Source organism: Scyliorhinus canicula, chromosome 19 (assembly GCF_902713615.1).
Source record: "Scyliorhinus canicula chromosome 19, sScyCan1.1, whole genome shotgun sequence".
NCBI classification, from domain to species: domain Eukaryota; kingdom Metazoa; phylum Chordata; class Chondrichthyes; order Carcharhiniformes; family Scyliorhinidae; genus Scyliorhinus; species Scyliorhinus canicula.
Genome location: NC_052164.1, coordinates 21487267 through 21512379, shown reverse-complemented (window position 1 = coordinate 21512379; position 25113 = coordinate 21487267). Strand labels below are relative to the sequence as shown.

The 25113-nt window shown below is 48.7% G+C and overlaps 1 protein-coding gene across 1 annotated transcript in view; it reads left to right on the top strand.

Annotated features, from left to right (window-relative positions):
- The first annotated feature begins 1229 nt into the window (after nt 1-1229).
- The window catches only part of mpp3a (membrane protein, palmitoylated 3a (MAGUK p55 subfamily member 3)), a 124603-nt gene continuing 100719 nt past the window's right edge, over nt 1230-25113 (top strand). The window contains exon 1 of the mRNA XM_038778651.1: nt 1230-1364. The gene's annotated coding sequence lies outside the window, so the exon portion shown is untranslated. The remainder of the gene's footprint in view (nt 1365-25113) is intronic.

The window sequence follows — 25113 nt, the reverse complement described above, 5'->3', positions numbered from 1 at the left end:
GGTTTTCTTCCTTCTTAATAATGCGTTTCACAACTCCATTGTTTCTAGCAGAATTTGGAGGGCCATAATAATAGAATAGAATAGTACAGCACAGAACAGGCCCTTCGGCCCCCAATGTTGTGCCGAGCCATAATCACCCTACTCAAACCCACGTATCCACCCTATACCCAACAACCCCCCCCTTAACCTTACTTTTTTTTAGGACACTACGGGCAATTTAGCATGGCCAATCCACCTAACCCGCACATCTTTGGACTGTGGGAGGAAACCGGAGCACCCGGAGGAAACCCACGTACACAGGGGGAGGACGTGCAGACTCCACACAGACAGTGACCCAGCCGGGAATCGAACCTGGGACCCTGGAGCTGTGAAGCATTTATGCTAACCACCATGCTACCCTGCTGCCCCTGACTGAGGATACAACAGAATGAATCCTGGTCACATTTCTTCCCAGTTCTGCCAAAGGTTAATGAAACAAAGGAACAAAATCTCTGCCATTGCGCTGGTCTAACATAACTGCTTAATATGTTGCATCCAGGATTACAGCCGCGGAGGAGGGAAGAGAACTTCAACACAGATGAAAGATCAAACGTGTGACAAACCTTCTATGGTTTTAATTAAATTAGCCCCGTGCCCCCCACCCCCGAAAAACCCTAACCTCGTGAAAGTCGACCAATTATAACTTCATAAATCGTAAATAATTTGAAGAGAAAAAAAATTAATTGAACCAGCAACAAACTAGCATTGTCATAAATACTTATATATACCTGTGTGTCAGCGAGCCTTTGATTATGGAGCAAAGCAAACATTCTATCCTATGGGACTTGTGGTAAATATTTTGATACCAAAAAGGTATTCATGTGGATAATTATATCAGTGCTTTACTTTTAAATCTACTCCGTGCATGTGCAGGTTAGATACCGTTTCAAATTCAGTATCTCTAAATGCTTTCCTTGGATGTCGGACACCCGGGGGAAATCTCTCTGTGACACTGTCTCCAGCTGCAAAGCTTGTTACCATCTCAAAACCAAACACGCTTCACTCGAGCCATGTTTAACATTTCATTTCCCTGCAGTGTCACAAAACACAAACCCCAAGCAGCTTGTGTGCTCGTTCCCCTAAATCCAGTGACTTTTGTTTCTCAAGGTCTTTTTTTTCTTGCGAAGGTGATTAACTTTGGACCCATCTGCCATGTGGGGGAGCCAGTGAAAATTGCATTACATAAGAGCCACCAGTTCAGCCTTACGTCTTCAACACGTGGGATGATTGCTCAGTCAGAGACTAGGACTCAGGGAAAGATAGAGGAGCAGGCGTGCAGTAGTACAAAAGATCCAGATAATAAAGGCTCAGCAATTTCTCAAGTGGTAAGTGGCAAGATTTAAATAGCAACCCGTACAAAAGTCTTAAAAGATGCTGATATTGTAAAAACAATTAAGAGCATAAAATAGGTAGTAAAACATGCATGTCAGAAAATATACAAAGTAAAATGTAGTGTTATAGTTTTTAGACATTTTTGCTAGTCAGATGTTGAAAGAATTACTATTCCACTGAAATATAAAACTGATTTACTGTGCAGTGAGAATGCACTACAAGATTCACTATTATTGTAATACTGTTAAATTTATATTTAAACTTATGGACGTAAGCTTTCCTATCCTGCTGGGATACATAATATACTTATATTTACATCATAATTAGTCAGATTTACTGCTCTGGTTACATAATGCATATTGAGATTAATTGAACATAAGGATATTTTTACTGAGTTTCTGTTTTTAATAGTTATTTCTAATCAGCTTGTATGATTTTAATGTATACATTGCCAGGCCTATTTGTGAACAATCACGGTTGCCAATAATATAGGGCAGATGCTCAATTTATTCATCGGGCATTTCAAAAGGTTAATCCTACGGTTTAAAAAACGCCAACTGACAGTGCTAAGCATGCGTTTGCTATTACTGGTAGCAGGAGTCTCGAGTCTTTGTTTGGTTTCATGCAGAGTTGCTGCCTGGTGTGTGGTTCATTTTTTTAACTTCACTTTCTCGCAGACCGGTAGTGAGATGTGCAAATAGCTGTACTGAAATGGGAAAAAGCACGATTGAGTTCACCAAAATAAAAAGCAAAAGAATTGTCTGAATTTTGCAAAACAGAGATGAGCTTTTGTAAATAAGATTAACTGGTGATAGAGACCCGACTGATCTACCATGCTGGGAAGAATCCATTTGTCAATAAATAGCAGGCAGCTTTTGGAATGACTGCCTGATCCACACTTCCAATTTGACATTCCAGCAATTTACCCACATTGTGTTGCTCCAGGCTATTAAACAGGAAAATTGTCTCTCTTGCTGCAATTAGCTCTGGAGGTCTTTCGGCTTTTATTTTCTGTCTTCACTCTGGCTTTCTGTGCCAATCTTGATCTGCATGGATCTTGGATGTTTATTCTCCTAGTTTTATCATGTTTTCACTCTCGCCTTCTTTTGGCAGCCTTTTCATCACTCAAGTGTGACTTCCTTAGAAACCCTGCAGTGCAGAAGGAGGCCATTCGGCCCATCGAGTCTACACCAACCCTCCGAAACAGCACCCCACCTAGGTCTACTCGGTGTCCTATCCCCATAACCCCGTAACCCCCCCCACATAACGTGCACATCTTTGAATATTAACAGGCAATTTAACATGGCCAATCCACCTAACCACATCTTTGGACTGTGGGAGGAAACCGGAGCACCCGGTGGAAACCCACGCAGACACGGTGAGAACATGCAAACTCCACACAAAAACAGCCACCTAAGGCCGGAATCAAACCCAGGCCCTTGGCGTTGTGAGGCAGCAGTGCTAACCACTGTGCCACCGTGCCGCCTATCTCATTATTTCAGTCTACTTTCTCAAACGGCAGTTTCTTGTCCTCTCTGACTGGTGCTCAAATCCTTTCCCACTCTGTGACTATTATCTTACTCATTAAAATTGAAAATGGGAGGCTCTTACTTGTAAGAGAAGAGGAAAGCATAAGATGTTGAGGTGTGGAGGAAGGAGCAGTGGACCTGTTCTTCGGTAGATCACCACTACATATCCATAACTCCATTTCTCACCTTTTGTCCCTTCACTCTCTGTAGATGTTTCCGATTCACATTCTGCTTTTGCATATTTTCTGTATGACTTCCTTGCTTTCTGTCTAAAAGTCACCCATTCTTTACATACCTCACACAAAGGGTTTGATTTTCAACCCGCTGTCAGGAAGCTGAAGCTCGGTTCATTTCTTTGCCGCAGAAGGCTGTGAATTCACTGAGTGTCTTTACGACAGAGATAGATAGGTTCTTGATTAATAAGGGGATTGGGGTTATGGGGAGAAGGCAGGAGAATGGGGATGAGAAAAATATCAGCCATGATTGAATGGCGGAGCAGACTCAATGGGCCAAGTGGCCTAATTCTGCTCCTACGTTTTATGGTCTTATTTCCACATCCTGACTGCAGGCCATACCTGCGTCAGTCATACAACTTAATCTTCAAATGCAGGTACCGTAACTAGACCGGAAGTGAGCTGGATGCCCAGAAAGTGATGGTGCACTTTTCCAGGAGGTGAGAACTGACTGTTACTTACCGATCATGCAACAAGGATTGCTAAAACAATCATGTGCATTCTTTATTTGAAAATAAAACTATATACATACAATGGCAACTGGGAGGCTCTGTAGACACATCTGATCTGTAGGACTGTTGCTGTATTTTGCCTTCAGAGTCATGGGATTATACAGCTAATCAGGTTTTGTGGTTACCAATGGCGCACAGCAGTTTAAGATACACCTTCTTGAAAGTACGTGTACCTCGTATCACAATACTGACTGACGAGCATGATTCTCAAAGGCCGATGGCAGCCATGATGGGGTCTGCATGTGTCTGCCTCTTAGGAGAGAGAAGATAGGATATCAAAATGTCAGCAGTCTCACTGACCATGGCATCGACCAAGCAGCCAACTGGGGGTGGCACCGTGGCACAGTGGTGCCTCACAGTGCTCGGCACCCGGGTTCGATTCTGGCCTTGGGTCACTGTCTGCGTGGAGCTTGCACGTTCTCCCCTTGTCTGCGGGGGTTTCCTCCGGGTGCTCCGGTTTCCTCCCAGAGTCCAAAGGATGCGCGGGTCAGGTGGATTGGCCATCATCAATGTGTGGGGTTATGGGGATATGGTAGGGGAGTGGGTTTGGGTAGAGTGCTCTCTCGGAGGGTTGGAGTAGACTGAATGGCCCGAATATCCTCCTTCTGCACTGTAGGGATTCTATGGAAAACATACTGTGCCTGATTTCTCACAAAAGCTGCCAGTGTCAAAAACCTTTCCTCATAGGGAAAAAAGAAATACTTAATTGCTCTCCTGCACTGAACCTGACAGCTGGGCACCAGACTGTTCAGGTTTGGTGAACTTTGCTTTGAAAATTACCTTCTGGCCTTTGACAGACCATTAACAAAATTTAATGGGCAGTTAATTGGAGGCGAGCAGTTTCCTGGATCCTCCCCCATCAACTACACTTTGAAAATGCTTTTGCATCCCAGAGGTATCAGCACCCTGCCACGCTATCCGGGAGTACTATTTTCAGAACACACCCACACATGTTCGTGCCCCCACAGAAATCCCAGCAATAATCTTTCACAGTAAGAAAATAAATCATTCCGTATTTCAAAGCCATCACAGATAATTAATTATACTATATTTGCATATTTCCAGTCTTAGCTCACGAGGTACTCCTGATACACATTGTTTCACAGCTGCAGAGTGAATTGTTTTATATTTGTCGCCTTCTCTCAGAAAAAGTATTTTTCCTATATTTACGATTTGGCGACATTTTAAGGTCCAAGTGAAGCCCTATCGAAAGCAACATCTATGAGTGGCAGTCTGGGATATCAGCCAGGCAGTGGGAAGATGAGTGAGGAGCAAGCTTCCCACACAAGGGAACGTCGATAGGGTCCGGAGCTGTATAATCACCACATAACATGAGGGACGTTAGTCAGGCTCAAGGATACCTCAGGCAGCGAGGACGAGGATGGGATGAGATCTGGCATTCCTCCACTATTATAAATGGAACTTCAGCAGAGATTTTCAATGAAGCAATGGCTTTCTAACCAGGAGGTTGGAATCAAGCCTGTCTCAGGCCGCTATCCGATAGTGTAGTCTTCAGCATATTTGTAAAAACATTGGTCAGATTGCAGACCAAGTTATACATAGAGCTGTGAATTGCACAGAGTTAAATGGGGCTTTCTGCATCTCAATAATAATAATCTTTATTGCTGTCACAAGTAGGCTTACATTCACACTGCAATGAGGTTGCTGTGAAAACCCCTAGTCGCCGCACTCCGGCGCCTGTTCGGGTACACGGAGGGAGAACTTAGAATGTCCAATTCACTTAACAGCATGTATTTCGGGACTTGTGCGAGGAAACCAGAGCACCCAGAGGAAATCCCTGCAGACACGGGGAGAACGTGCACAGACAGTGACCCAAGTCAGGAATCGAACCTGGGACCCTGGCGCTGTGAACAACAGTGTGTACTACTTACCACATGTCTACCTTTTAATGTTGGGGGAGACTGGAGTTAGCCTTGCTCTAGCATTAAAATCAATAAGTAGAGAGACTGTAAAGATGATTTTAACACTTTAGATTGTGGCCTCAGTTAAATTATGAGACTAATCTACAAGATGCTGGGCGATAAGTTCTTTACGTCCCAGTTTCAGGCTCGAGGAGGCACACAACTTTTGTGGTGCCTTCTCGTCAAAATGATTTCAGTCTGCAGCCCCACGGGGCTGAATGTGCGGTCGACTGGCTGCACACCCAACAGTGGGGGGGCGGGGGGCGGGAGGGGGGGGGGCAGCAACAGGTATGGTGAGCATGAAACATGTAGCCCACACCTCGGAAAGGAAGTCTGCCTCTTTTAGGGAACGGCACAGTTACCCCACAAAAGCTGCTGCAGTCAGTCTGGGGAAGACAGGGATTTAAGAAGAAGCAGACCAAATGGAGCAACTGACGAGATAGAAAACCCCCCGGGTCTTGATGCGGCACCAACCACATTAGTCCAGCAGAAGGGAAAAAGGAGATATGTTACGTTTCAGCAGTGGGACAGAAGGCATATCCTAAGAAAGGAATGGGAGCAGCTAGTCAAGGAAGTCACTTCCTGCTTCCTAGTTCCGACGACATGTCCGCCGTGCTGGAAGAAGTTCAATGGTTTCACACGGGTAGTCAGGGTTAATGCATGCATCCTTACTTAATATCTCCTGCCCATACCATCAACTCATATCATCAATGCACCTCCCCCCACCCCTGCTTTGCTTTTGTGAGGTCCGAGTGAAATCATCAACCTGTTACCCCAAGTTATACTGCCACAGTTACATGGACAAGCATCTGGAAATGCTTTGAATTGGAAAGCTTGTGTAATGCAACTTCAGTCTTAATTGCCAGCAACGCTTTAATTAGTTGTTTGGTAGTACAGAATTTGAGTATTGCTGAAAAAAGCAATACGTCAAAGTTTTCCGTCTTGCACTCATCAGGTTCCTTCACAAGAATACCAATATAAAGGGTAAACAGCAAATTATACTGTACGAAAAGACAATACTGATTGGTTGGCAAATTTTTAAAAAAAAATAAATTTAGATTACCCAATTATTTTTTCCAATTAATGGGCAATTTAGCATGGCCAACCCACCTACCTTGCACATTTTTGGGTTATGGGGACGAAACCCACGCAGACACGGGGAGAATGTGCAAACTCCACACGGACAGTGACCCAGAGCCGGGATCGAACCTGGGACCTCAGCGCCGTGAGGCGGGTGTGCTAACCACTAGGCCACCATGCTGCCCTTTGGTTGGCAAATTAACTCTAATCGGTAGGCAAAGTAAGAAGTCTCACAAGACCAGGTTAAAGTTCAACAGGTTTATTTGGAATCACAAGCTGATGAAGGAGCAGCACTCTGAAAGCTTGTGATTTCAAACAGACCTGTTAGACTTTAATCTGGTGTTATGAGACTTCTTACTGTGCCCACCTTAGTCCAGTGCAGCATCTCCACATCATGGTTAATTGGTAGAGGCATTGCCATGGAGAATGCACCAGTTGACGGTGACTAACGAACAACTGCAAAGGATTTTTAAAAGTATAAACCAGGCATCTTGACCCTGATTGGTCAATGTATTGCCCTTGGAAATGAATTAGTAAATTGCAAATAATTTAAGATTGTCAGCCGGGCTCACAGTGTGGGCATTTGTACGTACTTGGAGCTACATATATTAATATACAAGTTCCTGTTCATTGCAGAGAGATAGAACACCTAGACACATTGGGCGGGATTCACTCACCCCGCGACCGGACCGGAGAATCACCGGGACCAGCGTGAATTGCGCCACACCGCCCTGACGCCGGTCCACCGATTCTCCGGAGGGCAGAGAAACGGCGCCATTGGCACCGGCGCGTACGGTGTGGCGGCGGTCGGGGGCCGCTCTAGGGCCCCCCCCCCCGGCGATTCTCGGCCCGGAATGGGCCGAGCGGCCACGCCAAAAAAGCTAAGTCCCACCGGCGCCGTTCACACCTGATCTTAGCTGGCGGGACCTCGGCGTAGATGCATCCGGGAGCGGCCTGGTGGTGGTGGTGGGGGGGTGGGGGGTTCCGGCCCCAGTGGGGGGCCTCCGCTGTGGCCTGGCCCGCGATCGGGGCCTACCGATCGGCGGGCTGGCCTCTCGGGCTGGGGGCCTCTTTTGTTCTGCGCTGGCCCCTGTAGCCCTACGCCATGTTGCGTTGGGGCTGGCGCGGAGAAGGGAGCCACTGCGCACGCGTGGCAATTGCGCCGGTCCCACTGCGCATGCGCGCGTTGGCACCGGTGCCACTGCGCATCTGCAGACCCGCAGCACCTATCTGACACCAGGTATCGGCAGCCGGAGTGGCGTGGGGTGCTCCAGTGCCGTGCTGGCCCTCTGTAGCGGTCAGAATTTCTGCCCCTGGGGGCATGTTGACGCCGTCGAGAAACGCAATGGCGTTTACGACGGCGTCAACACTTAGCCTCAGGATCACAGAATCCCGCCCATTGGACCTGGTTCAGCTAATCAAAATAAGTAACAGCCATTCACTTGTTCATTCCTTAGGACAATTCTTAGAGATAGAGGTACTGGAGCGGGAGGGTGTTCACCTCATGGGTGAAACTCCTGGACAACGTCCCCAAAGCGAGCGTTCGGATCAACAACGCCAGCTCAGAATACTTGCAGCTGCACAGAGGCACAAGGCAGGGATGCCTACTGTCCCCGCTCCTGTTCGCCCTGGCAATCGAACCACTGGCGATCGCTCTGTGAGATGCGAAAGATTGGAAGGGCATCTGAATAGAAGGCGAGAACACAGAGTTTCACTACATGTGGATGACTTCCTCCTCTGCATCTCAGACCCCCAGAACGGCCTGAAAGTAATCATGAAGCTCCTGGAAGAGTTTGGAGCCTTCTCAGGCTACAAACTCAATCTGGGCAAGAGCGAGGCATTCCTGGTGAACCCGAATCGAATAGGGGAGGGACGGAGCTGGTGGATCTAATATTCAAACCAGCCAAAAGCAAATTCTGCTCCTTGGGGATCCAGATAGCCCATGAATGGACACAAATTCACAAGTGGAACCTGACCAGTCTGGTAGAGGAAGTTAAAAAGGACCTACAGAGATAAGATGCACTCCCATTCTCCCTTGCGGGGTGGATGCAGATGATAAAGATGAATGTACTGCCGAGGTTCCTCTTCGTGTTCAGATCCATACCGATCTTCATCCCCAAGGCCTTTTTCCAAGGGATGGACAAAATGATGATGGCGTTTGTGTTGGGGAGGGGGAGGGAGGACCCAAGAAGGTTCAAGACTATACTGCCGAGAAGAAGAAACATGGGCGGCCTGGCTCTTCCGAACCTGCAATACTACCACTGGGCAGCCGTAGCTGAGAGAGTGAGGGGATGGATGAGAGAACTGAAAATGGAATGGGTGAGGCTGGAAGAGTCCTCCTGCAAGGGAACGGCCCTCCGAGCCCTCGCCATGGCAGCACTCCCTTCCCCTCTGGCAAAATATACATCCTGCCCAGTGGTGGTAGCCACATTAAGACATGGAGACAAATGCGACAAGGTTTCTGTACAACCAGATGTCCTGCATGGTCTCCCCATCTGCAGTAACCACAAATTCCCGCCAGCCATGCAAGACGTCACTCTTAAGAAGTGGAAACAGGACAGGTGGTTCTTTAGAGGTCCGGGACTTTTACATGGGGGACAGACTTGCAACCCTAGACGAACTAACAGAATAGACAGGACTTACAAATCAAAAACTTTCTCTGCAAGGAGTTAACGAGGTATGCCAGGGCCCTGAGAGACACATTGCTGGAGGAACCGCTGGATGCAGACAGTAGGAAGTAGGGAACTGTGGGGACATGTACAGATAACTTTTGGAAAGAGAGAGAACACCATTAGGCAGGGCAAGACAGAAATGGGAGGATGAACCTGGGATGGAAGTCGGGTGGGGACTCTGGAGAGAAGCACTAAGTAGGACCAACTCCACCATCTCCTGCGCAAGGCTAAGCCTCATGTAGTTTAAAGTGGTGCACAGAACACACCTAACCAGAACTGGAATGAACAGGTTCTTCCTGGAGTTGAAGGATAAATGTGAACGGTGCCAGGGAGGCCCGGCCAGCCATGTCCACATCTTCTGGGCCTGCCCCAGACTTGTCGGATTCTGGCCAGCCATCTTCGAGGTGATGTCCAAGGTTGTAGGGGTGAGGGTGGAGCCGTGCCCAAGAATGGCAGTCTTCCGGGTATCGGACCGGCCAGAAATACATATGGTGGAAGAGGGCTGATGCCCTAGATTTTGCTTCGTTAATCGCATGTCGGAGAATCCTGCTCAGCTGGCGATCAGCAGCACCACCCACAGCTGGCAGAGCTGTCAGAATTTCCCCGTTTGGAGAAGAGCAAGTACGTTATCTGAGGGTAGGAAGAGGGCTTCCACAAAATGTGGGGGCTATTCATCAGCCTGTTCCAAAACCTGTTTGAAGACAATAGTGATTAGGAAGAAGGCGGGGGGGGGATGGGGGGGGGGGGGGGGGGGGGGGGGGACACCAATGAGGCAGACAAGAGCGTACAGAACAGAAAGGGACAGTGGGGGGGAGGGGCGTGGAGGCAAGGAAGTAACCCAGCAAAGTATCAGGAAAGAACATGGAAGAAGAGTGAGGGGGGGGAGGGCGCAGAGAGCGTGTGTGTGTCGTCGTCCGTCCTGTCCCCCCACCCAGCAAAGCAAAAAACACAAACTGAAGGAAATAATTATAACAAAGCAACAACCAAGACAAAAGGTGGGGCCAGGATGGAATCAGACTATCGGGGGGGGGGGGGGGGGGGGCAAGGAAAGGGGGAGGGCCGATATATCTAATTGTTAAACTGTCAAAAGTGGAAAATGTTTTTAAAAATTAAAGAATGGGGAGGGGGGTGCAGTTGGGATTAGGAAGCAAATTTCGTGACAGGGAGTGAAGAAAATGTCTTCCCGCTTGACAAAAACTGCTGCTCACTCAACACCACAGCCAGCATGTGGCAAATAAGAGACAATGGGGCTGGTGGAGAGAGGTGGAGGTGAGCAGCTATTGGAATCTAACATTGTTCAGCTGATTTAGCATAGTGGGCTAAACAGCTGGCTTGTAGTGCAGAACAATGGCAGCAGTGCGGGTTCAATTCCCGTCCTTGCCTCCTGGAACAGTCACCGGAAAGTGGTGACTAGGGGCTTTCAGTAACTTCATTGAAGCCTACTTGTGACAATAAGTTATTATTATTATATCTCCCTCCAAATCATTACTGCATCAGATTGGTGATGAAGGGTTAAAATAGTTTCCTTTGGGAGTATCTGCAGCAAAGTCGTAGCTCGATGTATGTCATCAATAATTTCACAATAAACTTCGGACAGAGAAAATCACAAGGCAGTTCATTAAATAAATTTATTTTAAGAATAAATAGAAATCAATGGGGAAACAATTAAAATTTCATCCCAATTGCTACAGGTTTTTATTTATTTTAATTTGGTAAATCATTGCTGATAGACAGCAGTAATTGGCTGCAATATTGGAGTCTAATTTGAAAATTTGCAACATCATTTGATTTCATTACAGCATTGCCACCGTCTAGTCCCTATTTGTTTCATGATCATGTGTTCCAGTTTCAAAAGTTATTAAGAATTGTAAAGCAATTTAACTGTGGTAGAGAAAATACATTTAACAGTGGAATTCTAAGCACAGCTGCCTCACGGTGCCGAGATCCCAGGATCAATCCCGGCTCTGGGTCGCTGCCCGTGTGGAGTTTGCGCATTCTCCCCATGTTTACGTGGGTTTCATAGAACATAGAACAGTACAGCACAGAACAGGCCCTTCGGCCCTCGATGTTGTGCCGAGCAATGATCACCCTACTCAAACCCACGTATCCACCCTATACCCGTAACCCAACAACCCCCCCCCTTAACCTTACTTTTTTTTAGGACACTACAGGCAATTTAGCATGGCCAATCCACCTGTGGGAGGAAACCGGAGCACCCGGAGGAAACCCACGCACACACGGGGAGGACGTGCAGACTCCACACAAACAGTGACCCAGCCGGGAATCGAACCTGGGACCCTGGAGCTGTGAAGCATTTATGCTAACCACCATGCTACCGTGGATGTTATCACAGAGCACCTTCCGGTGCCGCTTGGCTCCTCCTTTCCCCAACCCTTTGCCGCCTTTGCCGCGTCCCGACATCCTGCACGATCACAGCCAAGTTTGGGTTTCAACCCAAAGATGCGTAGGGTAGGTGGATTGGCCTGCTAAATTGGAAAAAATGAATCAGGTACTCTAAATTTATTTTAAAAAAACAGTGGAACCCCAGAGTTGAAAGAAACAGTTTGCTAAATCCCAGTTAAAATATTGGTCCCAATTATAATATTAGTTACCTTCGAGATCAAAACAATGGAAAGTTGCCCTCCCCAAGTGAAGCAATCGGCTTCTGACTTCGCCAAAAAGTCAATTGACTGATTCCTGTTCAAAGGAATAGCGGAATGATTGATAGAAACTCTTGGGGAGGATTTAGCCTAGTTGCTAGGACAGCGATTAAACAGTATGTGGGAAGGTTTCCTCCAGACACTAATTCCTATTCACGATTTTGCTGGAGGCGCCTATCAAAAGAGGTAGTACTTGTGGATGATCTTGTTGTGAACATGAAGGAAATCAGCAAAAACCTGAGTGCGATTAATGGAACAATAATATCGTGGCCTCACAATGTTCTGATAAGAGAGAAAATGGATATTGTAAATGCCAATTACCAATGAACTGCCGGCTAACCAAAGTCAACCACAACTGGCCTCATAAAAAAAACACCAACCCCAAATGTAATTGATTCATGCAACAGGACTTCCACAGTCATTTTTCCAGAAGCGTGCTCTGAGCTAGTAATTATTTTTTTTAAAAACCTATTTTGTTCAGGTCTGTTTAATTTTCTGGTGTTCTGGTTGAACCACTTGCTGATAAACATCGGGATGTGTAATGGTTGATTAATAATTGAGTGAAGTGTATTGTTTTTAAGCAAAATAGGGGCAGGGAATTTGGGTCGCACCACAGGAATATTAAAATAACAGTGCTGAGCCCAGAACATGCTTGACTTCTGTGAACAAATAAATAAAGTATTATAATGAGACCCTCAAACTACAGTTGAGGCCAGCACCAATACGCGTAGAGGAAAATTGAAAAGGTTTTTCTTCTGCTTATTTCAGCATAAACTGAAATCCACTGCTGTTTGGATCATTTATTTTAAATATGCATTAATACTTAAGAAATTATATTTAGACAAAAATTTAAAACCCGGGTTTTATAGCGTTTATCTCCGAGACGAAGATAAACTGTCTCTTGGCAGTTGAGGCCCTGCAGTGATCAAAGGTTTTTTAAAAAAAAACAGACATGTCAGGAGCTGTGATTTTGCATTCCAGGCTCCAGTGGAAGATGCTCCAAGACTTTCCTGCTTTATCAGCTACAACTGTTCACCAGGCAAAGGCACAATAAGTAGGCCCACTTTGCACTACTCGACAGCACTGCTCCCACCGTCACCAACCCGCCACCCACTCACAGCAGGTCAGTCGAGCAACAGAAGCAATAATGACGCCCTTTTTTCAGGATGTGGGAGTGGTGGGGTGGGGAGGGGCATCGCTTACCAGCGCTGAGGGTTCATCAGAAAAGGTTACATTTTTCAAAACCGAAACTCTCAAAACAGTGCGGCATTTTGGGAATACCTATTGGAGGACTAATCATAGAATTTACAGTGCAGAAGGAGGCCATTTGGCCCATCGAGTCTGCACCTGCCCTTGGAAAGAGCACCCCTCCCAAGCCCACACTTCCACCCTATCGCCGTAACCCAGTAACTCCACCCAACCTTTTTGGACACCGAGGGCAATTTAGCATGGTCAATCCACCTAACCTGCACATCTTTGGACTGTGGGAGGAAACCGGAGCACCTGGAAGAAACTAATGCAGGCACGGGGAGAATGTGAAAACTCCACACAGACAGTGACTCAAGCCTGGAATCTAACCTGGGACCCTGGAGCTGCAGCTGTGCGAACCACTGTGCTACCATGCCGCCCTAATGTTCAGTAATTTCTGTGTAAAATATAATTAAATGTTGCTGAAAGATGACCCTTCAAGCCTGAGGCTCCAGTGCAATACTGAGGGAGTGCTGCACGGTTGGAAGTGCCATCATTCAGATGAGGCATCAAACTGAGGCGCCATCTGCCCCCTAAGGTGGACATGAAAGAACATATGGCATTGTTACCCCTGATGTCTGGACCATCAATCCACATCAAATAAACAGATTAACTGGTCATTAAAACAAACATGTGGGAGCTTGCTGTGCTGAATTTGGCTGTTATATCTCTTACATTACAACAGCAGTGGCAATATATCAGCAAAGTACCTCATCAGCTGTAAAGTGCTTTCGGATGTCTGAATGTCATGAAAGGCACTATATACATGCCAGTTTAAACTCAATGAATGAAGAACGTTAGGGGCCATCTGTGAGCGCAATTTACCGGGGAAAAGCAGCCCCATTTTAGGCACGTTTAGTGGGTTGTTTCTTGGTGTCTGCAGCAACTAGAACTACCCCGCTATCAAACGGGACTCTTTTTTTTTTAAGTTCAGCTCTTCAGGACAGGAAGAGATCGGGGCAGCATTTCTGGATTGGCCACCTAAATTGCCCTGAGTGTCGAAAAGGGGAGGTGAGATAATCGGGTGGGGCGTGGGCCCAGATAGGGTCCTCCTTTGGAGGGTTGCGGCAGACTAGATGGGCTGAATGGCCTCCTTCTGCACTGAAGGGATTCTATGATGATTAAATGTGAGGGCAAGAGTCAAAAACAAAAGAGTAAGAAAAAGATCAGGCAGAACGCGTATATCCAAAACGGCAGTGTGAACATATTGTAGGCAATGCCTTTGAAGTGACAACATTAATGAGTTGAGCAGCCAACCAGCTTTAGTTCCACAGAGGAAAGTGTTTGATGTGGTAAAACACTAGGGTCAAGAATGGTCAAAAGAAATTGACCTGCATTCCTGTGGTGCTAACATTTCTTCTGTTATAGAATCATAGAAAACAGGTGCAGGAATAGGCCATTCGGCCCTTGAGGCCGACACCACCATTCAATATGATCATGGCTGATCATGCAAATTCAGTATCCCACTCCCGCTTTCTCTACATACCCCTTGATTCCTTTAGCCGCAAGGACCACGTCCAGCACCCTCTTGAATATATCCAACGAACTGGTCCCAACAGCTTTCTGTGGTAGAGAATTCCACAAGTTCATAATTCTCTGAGAGAAGTTCTTCCTCATCTCAGTCCTGAATGGCTTACCCCACATTCTTAGGCTGTGACCCCTGGTTCTGGACATCCCCAACATCGGGAACATTCTTCCCACATCTAGCCTGTCCAGTCCCATCAGGATATCGTCTGTTCCTATGAGATCCCCTCTCATTCTTCTAAACTCCAGTGAGTACAAGCCCAGTCGATCCAGTCTTTCTTCATATCTCAGACCTGCCATCCCGGGAATTAGTCTGGTGAACCTTCGCTGGACACTCTCAATAGCAAGAATGTCCTTCCTCAAACTAGGAGACCAAAAACTGCACACAGTACTTACGGTGTGGCCTCATCAAGGCCCTGTATAACTGCAGCAAGACATTTAATTATTATCAAAATGATTATTTAATACATAAAACCAACTCCACCATTTGAAGAAAAGACCATTTTGACATGACGTTGTCACTTAAAGGGAAAGTCTAGCATTTATACAACATCTTTCATGAATGATCTCAAATTCCCAATGTGCTTCACAGCCGATTATGTACAATTTAAGGGTAGTCGCTGCTGGAATGTGTGAAAAGTACAGCCAATTTTCATACAGCACAATCACCTGTCATAAAGGCCAGATAGTCTGTGTTCAGGTGTTGTTTGAGGGGTTGATGTTACCCAAGACTCCATTGAGAACTCCCCTGCCCTTCTTCAAAACAGTGACATGACATCTTTTACATTCACCTGTGAGGACTTTAATTTAGGCAGGAATTCTTTGGCCGTTCACTGGCGGTGTGATTCTCTGGTCCCGTCGGCAGCGCAACCTGGCCCATGGGTTTCCCGGCGGCGTAGGGTGACTTCAATGGGAAATCCCATTGACAGCGACAGGAGTGGAGAATCCCACCGCCAGCGAAAGGTGTGCCACCTCCCGCCGCCGAGAAACACGCAGCTGGGAGGCCGAAGAATCCCGCTCTTAATCTCTCATCCAAAAGTCAGCACATGTGACAGGACAGCACTCCTTCAGCTTGGTGTCAACATATTTTTTATGCTGAAATCGCTGGAGTGGGCCCAGAGGCCATAACCCTTTGACTCCGGTGTGAGAGTTCTATCACCGAGTCAAGCCTGATCCTATTTTACTCAAATGTTTGTGAAAGACACGTGAATAGAGTCACTGTTGATACCTGTAAAGAAAGAAGGTCAGATAGTTGGCCAGAGTCCACAAAGATCAATTGAAGTGAGGCACCGCCCATTCTGATCTTAATTGGAGTTATCACCGATGACAAAATATGGGAGAATTAGCACTGCTGCCTCACTGCGCCGAGGACCTGGGTTCAATTCTGGCCCTGTATGTGTGGAGTTTGCACATTCTCCCCGTGTCTGCATGGGTCTCACCCCCACAACACAAAGATGTGCGGAGCAGGTGGATGGACCACGCTAAATTGCCCCTTAATTGAAAAAAAGAAAATATGGGAGAAGTAATTCTTGACTGTAGGCACAATAGAACTGTAACATAAAAGCACATTACTCCAGATGCTGGAATCTAAAACAAAAACAGAAAATGGTGGGCCATCACAGCAGGTCTGACAGCATCTGCGGAGAGAGAACAGAGCTAATATTAAGGACAGCACGGTAGCATAGTGGTTAGCGCAATTGCTTCACAGCTCCCAGGTTCGATTCCCGGCTTGGGTCACTGTCTGTGCGGAGTCTGCACGTTATCCCCGTGTGTGCGTGGGTTTCCTCCGGGTGCTCCGGTTTCCTCCCACGGTCCAAAGATGTGCAGGTTAGTTGGATTGGCCGTGCTAAATTGCCTTTAGTGTTCAAAATTGGGTAGGGTTACTGGGTTATGGGGATAGGGTGGAGGTGTGGGCTTGGGTAGTGTGCTTTTTCCGACAGCCGGTGCAGACTCGATGGGCCGAATGGCCTCCTTCTGCACTGTAAATTCTATAATAATAATTTCAATTCTGAATGACTCTGTGTCAAAGCTGGAGAGAACTGGAAATAGGGTCATATTTATACTATGGTGGGAGGAGGGGCGTGGAGTGGTGGGGTTGGATAGGGGACCAGCGACAGGTGGAGATAGGAAAAGATGTCGAAGACGAAGACAAAATGAATGTAAATAGGGGTGATTAAGGCTAAGAAGGCTGCTGATAGTGACATATAAATAAATCAAAATGCGTGAATGGCAGAATAAAGTTGAACAGTGTGTCAAAGGGCAACTAGGAACAGTTGGCCCAAGTAGAGTGGGGGGAGGGGAGGAACACTGGAGGGAAGAACAGATCAATGGAAGAAATTAAAATTAAAATAAATCGATAGAAATACAAATGGGATGAAGGTAAAGAATAGAGTTCACAGTCTGAAGTTGTTGAACTCAATGTTAAGTTCGGAAGGTTAGAACGTGCCTAATCGGAAGATGAGGTGTTGTTCCTCCAGTTGCGCTGGGCTTCACTGGGACATTGCAGCAGGCCGAGGGCGGACATGTGGACGTGAGAGCAGAACGATGAGTTGACAAGGCAGTGCTCTCAGTGTGGTCTACTCTACAATTGACAGATTAAACGTAGACTGGGTGACCGCTCTGCAGAACAACTTCGGACCATCCACAAGAAGGACCCAGACATGCCTGTCGCTTGCCATTTCGACTCACCATCTGCTGCCACGTCCACATGTCTGTCCTCGGCCTTGTCTTCTGTCCTCGACATCTTTGCCTTTCTCCACCTATCGCTGACCCCTATACAACCCCACTGCTCCACAAGCGTGCAACCCCCCCCCCCTCTACACTATAAATCTGACCCCATTTACATTCTCTAATTATTTTGTTCAAAAATCTTTTTATTGGCACATTCAAAGTTATGTACATTGCCGGATCCCCCCGTGCCCCCCGAGGACTCACCTAGCCGGCCTACAAACCAGGTCCCGCTGTGATGGACCATGTCCATTTCATGTCAGCGGGACTTGCCAGGAAATCACGGCCGCTCGGCCCATCGGGGCCTGGAGAATTGCCGGGGGGGCCACTGCCAATGGCCCACGACCGACGCGCCGTAAACCCCGCCCCCGCCTGAAAACCGGCGCCAGAGAATACAGCAGCTGGCGTCGGAGCGGCGGGGCAGGATTCACGCCGCCTCCCCAGGGATTCTCCGACCCAGCGTGGTGTCGGAGAATCCCGCCCATTGTCTTTAATTTTGACAAAGAGTCACCCAGACTCCCTTTTCTCTCCAGAGATGCTGTCAGACCTGCTGAGATTGTCCAGTATTTGCTACGTATCCACATAATACAAATTACCATCGGACAATAGATGCAGAGGCAAAAAACAAGACTTGAAACCTCCTGTGAGAATCATTACTCCTGGCATAGAAAGCACTAGCTTGCAGTTGTTATTGAGTCAAACATTGTTGACAAGTATTTGTTTGTATTAGTGTCAAAATAGGTTTCACACACTTCACTGAATTAGATTAATGTCTTCAAAAGCACCAGAGAATCATGTTGTTCCTCCAACAAGCGAGAAACACTGATGTCATCAAAAATCTCCTGCACGATTAATGGACCCTTGCTCTTGAAGGACCAGGGAATTTTACTTCTATGGCCATCCTTTGGTTTGCTGCTGTTATTTTTTGTTTGAAAGGTAGAGGAAATATTTTTCAAGAAAGATTGTGAAAAATAGGGAGCACCTTTGAGAGTTTCTGTGCATTTCAAATATTTCATATCATGTGCATTATGATCACTTCACTTTGTTGCTTAAAGCTATCTAGGGTGCCACAAGAGACACTTTAGAGGAAAGATTGTGGAGAAAATTCTATCGCAGATGGTCTAACCACATATGGCAAAAATGTAATTTTACCAGTAGATTATTCTTCTTTACAGTGCAGCGGAGACAATTATTCAGTCAGCTTTGGTAAAGAGATACTCCAGTATGACATCGGATAAGTTTGATTGTAAGATTTAATTTGGTGTTTTTGACTTGCATTGTTTGGCAAAGTAATTCCATACATCCCTGTTCTTCATTTAGACAATGGCAGACGATAAGAGTGAGCTTGGCAGGCAATTGTGCAATAAATGTGTGTGGCTCTGAAGCGTCTCGTGAACAGTGAGGCTGTGCTTAACAGAGTGAGGCTCATTAATCCATGCACAAACACACACGTACACAAACACACACACACACATGTCAGCGATACCTGTTCTGCAAGATAATAAATGGCTTACATGCACAGATGAATGGTCAAACCACACAAATTGTTTTGATTCTGGCACGCGAACCCGTCACCTTTGATATGGGATAATAAAATGGGATAATGATGTTATTAATAATTGGTTGCAGTGAAAAGAAAAAAAATGGAATTTTTTTTTAAAAAAGTGCTTGCAGTGTGATGCTCTGTAAAGTTATCACTGTACTTTGTATATTAATGAGGGTATAACTGACCTCAAGGAGCAATAAATGATTGATCATTTCCTGAGGTGCCATGTATGAAAACGAATGAAATGAAAATCACTTATTGTCACGAGTAGGCTTCAATGAAGTTACTGTGAAAAGGCCCTGATGAACCATCAATCGAACGCGAGACGAGTTGCTGTACAAAAGTTAGGCTTTAATAAGCTAGAAGTTAGCCCTGCGGTCGACTACAGTAAATGGACGACCGCTGGGCGTTCTGGGTATTTAGACCTCGCTCTGAAGGCGGGGTTAACTCAGCCTCTCGACCAATCGGGGAGCCGCCACATGACTGTTCTCAACCAATCGGTCGAGAGGCACATGACCAACCAGGGCCAATGGTAAACCAGTGTTCTGCACCAATGGCAGACAGCTATGCAAATCATACCACCACATTCACCCCTTGCAGAGAAAGAAGCCGGGTGGGGGGTATCAACGAGAGCCGGGGGGTGGGGGGGGGGGAGGGGGGAACTGGTGGTATGAGTAGCAGCCAGAGAGGGGAGAACATTTTTTTTGGGGCTTCCCACTGGCCCAGACAATTAACAATAGTGCATATTGTCCATACAAGGTCCATGGTGTTGTTGAAAATTAAATAGACTCGATCAGCCTTTTTGTTGCCCATGACGTCCTGGCAGACCACCGCAGTGGAGTTGGTGACGGTGGTTCAGCCGATGGTGGTGGTTCCGCTGATGTCCTGGAGTCCGGGAGCGATGGTCCTTGAACAGTCTCCGTCACCGGGGCTCGTGGTCGAGACGCTATGGATGCGGAAGGGGTGGCCTGGGTGGGGCGCTGGGGGGAAAAAAAACAGTGGGGGGGGGGGTCTGTGGTGAAGGGGGGGGGAAAGGCCGCACGCCGGCGGGTGCCAGGTCCCGGAGGGAGACCGTGTCCTGCCGACCGTCGGGGTACTCCACGTACGCATACTGCGGGTTAGCGTGGAGTAACTGGACTTGTTCCACCAACGGGTCGGACTTGTGCACCCGCACATGCTTCCGGAGCAAGATGGGTCTGGGGGCGGCCAGCCACATTGGGAGAGGGGATCCGGAGGACGACTTCCTGGGGAAAACAAGAAGACGTTCATGAGGTGTCTGATTTGTTGTGGTACAGAGGAGTGAGCGGATAGAATGTAGGGCATCGGGGATAACCTCTTGCCATCGGGAAATAGGGAGATCTCTGGACCAGTAGTATGGTCTTCCAGATGGTACCATTCTCCCGCTCGACCTGTCCGTTACCCCGGGGGTTATAGCTGGTCGTCCTGCTAGAGGCAATTCCTGTTGAGCAGGAATTGACGCAGCTCGTCGCTCATAAATGAGGACCCCCGATCGCTATGTATGTATGCGGGGTAGCCGAACAGGGAGAATATGGAGAGGAGGGCCTTAATGACGGTCGATGTGATCATGTCGGGGCAGGGAATGGCGAAGGGTAAGCGGGAGTATTCGTTGATTACCGCCAGGAAGTAAATGTTGCGGTTGCTAGAGGGAAGGGGCCCCTTGAAGTCAATGCTGAGACGTTCGAAGGGGAGGGATGCTTTGATCAGATGTGCGCGCTTGTGGCGATAGAAGTGCGGTTTGCACTCTGCGCAGATGTGGCCTGACTTCCTCAATGGAGAAAGGCAGGTTGCGGGCCTTAATGAAATGGTAGAAACGGGTCACCCCTGGATGGCAGAGGTCCGCGTGGAGGGAGCTGAGGCCGTCTATCTGCACGCTGGCGCAGGTACCACGGGACAGGGCATCAGGACGCTCATTGAGCTTCCCAGGACGATACAAGATCTCATAGTTGTACGTGGACAACTCGATCCGCCACCGTAAGATCTTGTCATTCTTAATCTTGCCCCTTTGTGCATTATCAAACATGAAGGCCACTGACCGTTGGTCTGTGAGGAGGGTAAACTTCCTGCCGGCCAAATAGTGCCTCCAATGTCGCACAGCTTCGACTATGGCCTGGGCTTCCTTTTCCACAGAGGAGTGGCGGAGTTCGGAAGCCTGGAGGGTTCTGGAGAAGAAGGCCACGGGTCTGCCCGCTTGGTTCAGGGTGGCTGCCAGAGCTACTTCTGATGCGTCGCTCTCGACCTGGAAGGGGAGGGACTCGTCGATGGCGTGCATCGTGGCCTTTGCGATGTCCGCTTTGATGCGGCTAAAGGTCTGGCAGGCCTCTGTCGACAGCGGGAAGGTCGTGGTTTGAATGAGGGGACGGGCCTTGTCGCCGTAGTTGGGAACCCATTGGGCGTAGTAAGCGAAGAAACCCAGGCAGCGTTTGAGGGATTTGAGGGTATTGGGGAGAGGGAGTTCCATCAGGGGGCGCATGCGTTCGGGATCGGGGCCTATCACTCCTTTACGCACTACGTAGCCAAGGATGGCTAGACGGTCGGTGCTAAACACGCACTTATCCTTATTGTATGTGAGGTTAATGAGTTTTGCGGTTTGGAGGAATTTCTGGAGGTTGGCGTCATGGTCCTGCTGGTCATGGTCGCAGATGGTGACATTATCGAGATACGGGAAGGTAGCCCGTAATCCGTACTTGTCGACCATTCGGTCCATCTCCCGTTGGAAGACCGAGACCCCATTTGTGACACCAAATGGAACCCTAAGGAAGTGGTAGAGGCGCCCGTCAGCCTCAAACGCGGTGTACTTGCGGTCACTCGCGGGGATGGGGAGCTGGTGATAAGCGGACTTAAGGTCCACCGTGGAGAAGACTTTGTATTTCGCGATATCATTTACCATGGCGGAAATACGGGGGAGAGGATACGCGTCCAGTTGCGTAAACCGGTTGATGGTCTGGCTATAGTCGATGACCATCCGGTTTTTCTCCCCAGTCCGGACCACCAGCACTTGGGCTCGCCAGGGACTGTTGCTGCCCTCGATGACCCCTTCCTTCAGCAACCTCTGGACCTCGGACCTGATGAAGGTCCGGTCCTGGGCGCTGTACTGTCTGCACCGTGTCGCGACGGGTTTGCAATCGGGGGTGAGATTAACAAACAAGGAGGCGGGGTCCTCTTTGAGGGACGCGAGGCTGCAGACAGTGAGGGGGGGTATAAGGCTGCCGAATTGGAAGGTCAATCTCTGCAGATTGCACTGGAAGTCCAGTCCTAGGAGTGCCGGTGCACAAAGGTCAGGGAGGACAAGGAGTTTGTAATTTTTAAAAACCTTCACTTGGACCGTGAGGTTCGCGATGCAGCAGCCGGTGATGCGGACGGAGTGCGAACCTGAGGCTAACCTTATTTTGTGTTTTACAGGATGGACAGGGAGCACACAGCGTCTTACCGTGGCAGGGTGAACGAAGCTTTCCGTGCTCCCGGCGTCCAGCAGGCAGCCCGTCTCGTGGCCGTTGAGGTGGATCAGCGTCGTTGTTTTGGCGAGTGTGCCTGGCCGTGACTGGTCGAGTTGAATGGCCGCGAGCCGTGGAGAAGAACCATCATCGTAGTCGTCGTTGGCCGAGTAGTTGCTGGCAGAATCTTGCGTGCCAGTCCAGGATGGTGGTGCCCAGGATCCGCACGTGGATTTGGGGCCCCAAGGTGGCGGCGCCCAGGACCCGCACGTGGAGTCGGGGCGCCAAGATGGCGGTGCCCAGGACCCGCACGTGGATTCAGCGCCCCAAGATGGCGGCGCCCAGGACCCGCACGTGGCGTCCGGGGCACAAGATGGCGGTGCCCGCGGGGCCCTCGTGGTTGCTGGGGGGCAGGGTTAGCGGTGTCGGCGGGCCAATCGGAGCGGCTGAGAGCGGGGGCAGAGAGGCGCACAGGCCAGGCGCAGGGGCCCGGGGGTGGGGGGGAGAGATTGGCGCGGTGTGCTGGAAGGGCCCGCAAGGGCCCGGAGGGGAGGTCCCCGGTCGTTGCGTAGAACAGCAGCGACCGATTTGGCCTGGCAGACGGATGAAAAGTGGCCCTTCTTCCCGCAGCTCTTACAGTGGGTGGAGCGGGCCGGGCAGCGCGGGCGAGGGTGTTTAGCGAACCCACAGAAATAGCAGCGGGGCCCCGTGGACTTGTCGGGGCGTCCCGCGGCGCAGGCCTCAGGGGAGTCGTGAGCGACGGATGGCGGTGGGGAAGCGTGCCAGGAGGCCCAGGGTGCTGCAGCACGGCTGGGGACACAGGCGTGGGCATTTAAAACGGCGACCTCCAGGGAGGTGGAGAGAGTCCGTGCCTCAGTTAGGCTGAGGTCGTCTTTCTCCAGCATCCGCTGGCGGATAGCGGCAGATTGCATCCCAGCCACGTAAGCATCTCTAATCAGAAGTTCCATGTGCTCCGTGGCTGAAACTTGGAGGCAGGAGCAATTCCTCCCCAGGACAGCGAGGGCCTCGTAAAAATCATCTAATGACTCACCGGGGAGCTGTTGTCCGGTAGCCAGCAGATGTAGGGTGAATACTCTGTTTACCGGTTTAAGAAACTGTCCATTCAGCTTAAGCATGGCCGCGTCATAATCTTTTTCCTCCGCAATCATCGCGTAGGCCGCCATGCCCACGCTGGAGTGGAGGATGTGAAGCTTCTGTGCCATGGTTGGGGGGCTGTTTGCGGACGCTAGGTATCCATCGAAACATGCCAGCCAATGTTTAAAGATTTCTGAAGCGTTCTGAGTTTGCGGGCTGATGCGGAGGCATTCGGGCTTGATCCGGAGCTCCATCTTCAAAATTCTAGCTTATTAAATTGATGAACCATCAATCGAATGCGAGACGAGTTGCTGTACAAGAGTTAGGCTTTAATAAGCTAGAAGTTAGCCCTGCGGTCGACTACAGTAAATGGACGACCGCCGGGCGTTCTGGGTATTTATACCTCGCTCTGGAGGCGGGGTTAACTCAGCCTCTCGACCAGTCAGGGAGCCGTCACATGACTGGCCTCAACCAATCGGCCGAGAGGCACATGACCGACCAGGGCCAATGGTAAGCCAGTGTTCTGCACCAATGGCAGACAGCTATGCAAATCATACCACCACAGCCCCTAGTCGCCATATTCCGGCGCCTGTCCGGGGAGGCTGGTACGGGAATGTATGGAATCCTCAGTGATTTTTCATCAATAGACTTGGAAAATATTATTGAACAGATAAGAGCTGATACTCCAAATAAGTGCTCCTGATGAGAGGAGATATTCCCGGGGTTCGCTGCTCCATCATTTTCAGGTATCCATTTAAATGAATTGAAAATCAGGGCGGTCAGCACATCATTTCCTGAGCAGTGCTCCCTGAGAGGAATCAGGAATTAGGAACCCACACATTCATATGACATTCTTCTGTGCAATATTTTAAAGAACTCACCAACTCATTTAGCAGCAAAGGAATGTCGCACAATGCAAAATCTTGTGCCCTTACCCCTTGGTGAGTTTGGTGGTGGGGGGGAGCAACATTTAATCAAGCACACACCTAGCCACCTACCCAACTATTGCCAACTGAGGTGATTAATGGTCACTTAAGGACTCATGCCGGTAGAAATCCAGCAGTGGGCTGACAGGCATTTGCTTGTCTATTCTCAGTGGGGGTCTAATCGAGGGACCACATATTGGGAAAGAGGGGGACTGTCGAGAGCACTTTCTGCCAAATCCTCTCTCCTCCCATTTCTCCCTTTCCACTACCTAAGCTGTGTCTAGGGCCTTCCTCAATCCAAGGCCTCGAATGGGTGTAGACCCAGAAGCACTGCTGAGTAAAGAAAAGCTGCCTTGGATTGGCTGGTAGCATTTGGCAGGTGGGACTGCCATCCTGGGGTCCTTGAACCCAGGGGAAGGCTCACAGCTGGCCTGTTAATGCCAGAGATGCTTCGGGCCCTTTCCAGAAGAGGCTACCCAGGGTTTTTGCTGGCTCTCCAACTGGTTTCTGGGGATCCCATCACCTCCACAAGACGTCCCATTGCATTAATCTGTTATCAATTGCACTTTTGATTTGGATAGCACAGTCTGACAGTGAGCCACAATCATGTCAAGGC